Raw genomic sequence first — 4,228 nt, 5'->3', positions numbered from 1 at the left:
AAAAAAAAAAAAAAAAAAAAAAAAAAAAATTGTAACATTTTATTTAACCCAATGTATCAAAATATGATCATTTCTATATGAAATAAATTCAACTTATTAATGAGACATTTTACAGGTTTTGGGTACTAAATCTTTGAAATCTGGCATGTATCTAATTTTATTCTTATGTCTGAGTTTGAACTAGTCACACTTCAAATGACTGACAGTCACATGTGGCCAATAAAGATTCACGATATCCAGTGTGATGTTTAATGGAAATGGGGATTCATCCAATTTTGCCTTGTAACTGATCTCAAGGGAATGTTTTCCACATTTCATCACTAATTAAGATATTTGCTGTAGGTTTTTTGTAGAGACCTTTACCAGGATAAAGACATTCCCTTGTGTTGATAGTTTGCTACAAGTTTTGAAACGGATGTTGAACTGTTCCTGCATAAACTGAGATGATCACATGCCTCCCTCTTTTATTTTTTAATGTTATTTATTTATTTATTTATTTTTTGAGATGGCGTTTGCTCTTGTTGCCCAGGCTGGAGTACAATGACATGACCTCAGTTCACTGCAACATCTGCCTCCCAGGTTCAAGTGATTCTCCTGCCTCAGCCTCTGGAGTAGCTGGGATTGTAGGTACCCGCCACCATGCCTGCTCATTCTCCTTTAATTTTTTTAATGAGGCAAATTATATTGATTGGTTTTCAAATGTTAAACCAACCTTGCATTTCTGGATTAGACTCAGTTTTACCATGATGTAGTGTCATTTTTACATACTGCCCCATTTGATTTGCTGATGTTGTATTTAGGATGTTGTTATCTATATTCATAAGCGAAATTGTCCTGTGATTTTTTCTTGTGCTGTACTTGTCATATGAAGAATTGGGAAGCAGTCTCTCTTTTTCTATGATGTGGAAAAGTTGGGGGGTAGCACTGGAATGAGTTTATTTCAATAGCTTATAGGTGACGTCTTCTGAGTCTGAGCTTTCTTTGTGGAAGCATTACTGATTCAGTTCTTTTAATCATTATGGGGAGGTCTGATGTCCAGCTGGTGCCCTAGGACTTCAGATTGCTCAAGTTCCAAAATAATTTCATACCTATTGGTATGTAGCCGCTATGATCAACCTCCTAAGTACAATGACTCTTCCAGGGATGCCCCAGATCTCCCAGACCTTTTGATGACACATAAATCATGGAATTAGTGCCTGGATAGCCTTCTGGACCCTGCTCCGTGTGCAGGCTGGAAAGTGTTTTAAAGGGTCAGTAACTGGCTATGAAAGTATTTCATAATTGGTACTATGACTAGGATGCTACTCATTCGGGTTTTCTCTTTATCTTGCATCCATTTTGGTAAGGTATATTTTCCTAGGAACTTGCCCCTTTCATTTAAATTTTCAAGCTATTGTAATGAGATTATTCATAATATCCTCTTTTACTTTCCTTTTTTAAATGTCTACAGGTTCTTTAACTTTTAATTACTGATATTAGTTAATTGTGTCTGCTCTCTTCTTGATCAATTTCAACAGGGGTCGTCCATACCATTAGTCTTTTCACAGAAATAATGTTTGGCTTTGCTGATCCCATTTCATTATTTTCCCCTTCCCCTTCCCCTTCCCCTTCCCTATCTCTACTAAAAAGACCAAAATTAGCTGGGGGTGGTGGCGGGTACCTATAATCCCAGCTACTTGGGAGGCTGAGGCAGGAGAATCGCTTTGAACCCCAGAGGCAGAGGTTGTAGTGAGCTGAGATCGCGCCACTTCACTCCAGCCTGGGTGACAGAGCAAAACTCCGTCTCAAAATAAATAAATGAATATAACGAAAACAACAACAACAACAACCCCATACTTCTTACTTTCCAAACATGGGGCTTTTGAAGTGAACTTTTTGTTATTCATCTCTAGCTTATATGTGCTGTGGTCAGAGAATGCATTCTGTTATTTCTGATTTTTGAAATTTATTGAAATTAACTGTTTTTGTAAGTATTCCATATGTCTTGAAAAGGGGAGTATTTTACCATTGTAGATAACAGTGTGCTATAAGTCTATTAGTTAAGTCTATTAATCATGTTCGAGTCGCCTATCTCCTATATACTATTGAATATTTTTCTTCTCCTACCAATCATGGAGGGATGAGTGTTAAAATCTCCCACTATAATTGTGGGTTTGTCTGTCTCTCCATCTAGTTCTCTTCTTCATGTTTCTTATATTTTAAGACTGGTATTTGCATACAAATGCGAAATTGTTCTATTTTTCTGGTGAATTGGACACTTTTCATTATGAAATGACCTTATTTATCTCTAGTGATGTTTTTCCGTAGATATTAAAATAACTGCATCAGCCTTTTGTTGGCATTTGCATGGTATTTTTACCCCATGTGTTCACTTTTGACCTTCACTAGCTTTATGTTTTGGAAGTGCCTCTTGTGGGTTTCTCTTGTAAACTGCATCTAGCAATTTATGCATTCTGATAATCTTTGTATCTTAACTGCAGTATTTAGTGTACATTTATTGAATCACAGAATATTAGAATTTATAGCTATCGTCTATTTGTCCCCTCCCTGCCCCGTCTTGTATTTATTTTTCTCTCCATTCTTGCCTGCTTTACGGTTGTTCGGGTTGATTTGATCATTCTTTTTCCTCCTCCAATAATTTGGATAACTATACACTGCATTTCCAGTCCTACAGTGTTTATCCCAGAAATGACAACCTGGATTCTTAAATTCGTCAAAGTGTATTTGGTATCTATCTTCACCTTCCTCCTGAGGAATACAAGGATCTTAGAACACTTTAACTCCACTCACCCAAGTATATGCCATCACTGTTACGTATTTTAAATCTGTTTTTATCCAGAAGACATTGTTATTGTTTCACAGTATCAATGTTCTTCATTTTTCTTTATTCCCTGTTGCATCAGACCTCCGTCTGGGATCATCGTTCTCCTGCCTGAAGTTCCCGCTTTGGAATCTCCCTCCGGAGGGTGTGCCAGTGGCAAACTCTTAAGTTTTTGTATTTGTAAGTGTTATGATTTCACCTACGTTCTGGATACATGTACCTCATACTGGCTACATAATTCTTGAAAGATAATTTCACTGAAAATGTAATTCTAAGATGATGGCATCTCTCTGGCTTCCGTTGCTCTTGATGAAAAGTCAGGTGTGAATCTATTATTCTCTTTTTCTGTGTGCCGGAAAGAGGTGCTGGATTTTATTCTGAGGGGAATAGGGAGGAAAATTTTTAAGCACAGGGTGACCCCGTCAGATTTGCATTTTAGAAGCACACTCTGGCACTAAGATCGGAGAGACGGCAACTCCGCGAGGTCTCTGCTGTGGTCCAGAGAAAAGACGGGGCGAACTCGGGCGGTGGGTGCGGTGACGGCAGGCAGACCCGAGTCCCGGAGGGGAGGCTGGAGCGACAGGAGTTGGGGTCAGTGCAGGAAGGAGCAGGGACGACTCCGGGCTCCCAGCGAGGAATGGAGACGCGTTAGCGAAAAAGGAAGAAGGATGAAGAATCAAGAGTTCGTCTCGGACTTCATGCCACAAATGGCTGAGCCCCCACTACGCACCGAGCGCCCACTGCACGCGGGGTTGGGGAAGGCTGGGGCAGCGCGGCGGCAAAATCCGTCCCCCGGGGACCTCAGCCCCACGGCGGCCGCTCCTGCTGCGAACGAAGGCCCGGCCCGGGAGCCCTCGAGGCAGCGCCCGCGTCTGACCCGCGCGTCTGGGTACCGACCATCGAGGGTCGGGGGGATGGACAAATGGAAGGCGGCTGGAGGGGTAGGGGGACGGACGTGGAAACACCGGCCAAACTGCGCCGCAGCCAAGGCCGGATTAGGAGACTTCGGCCCTGCGACGTCCGGACACGGTGGGAAGCCTTTTGGATCCCGCCTCTCCTCCAACTCGAGGGGCTGCGTCTCGGCCCGGTCTCCTCCGCTGCGGGAGGTGGGCAAATGGCCTCCCCGCTCTGAGCCTCGACTTTGTCGTCGGCTCCACTGGGCCCTGCTACTTTGGCCCCCAGCAGTCGCTGGGAGGCTGTGAGGCGCCCGCCTGGGTATTAAGGATCACGTCCCGCCGCGGCGCCACAGCGAGAGGGTGCTCGCGAGCCTCCGCCCCGCCCCAGCCGGGACCCGAGCCAAATAAGTCCCGCGGCCGCGCTCGCGGCTCGCGGCCCAATCGCAACCCGGAGGGGGCGGATCTCAGGGCGGGGCTCGGGCGGGGCGGGGTTTGGGGGCGGGGCTGACCC

This window comes from Rhinopithecus bieti, unplaced genomic scaffold (genome assembly GCF_001698545.2).
Source record: "Rhinopithecus bieti isolate Rb0 unplaced genomic scaffold, ASM169854v2 scaffold_51734, whole genome shotgun sequence".
NCBI lineage: Eukaryota > Metazoa > Chordata > Mammalia > Primates > Cercopithecidae > Rhinopithecus > Rhinopithecus bieti.
The sequence above is the reverse complement of the archived record's forward strand: the minus strand, read 5'-3'. Positions refer to the sequence as shown.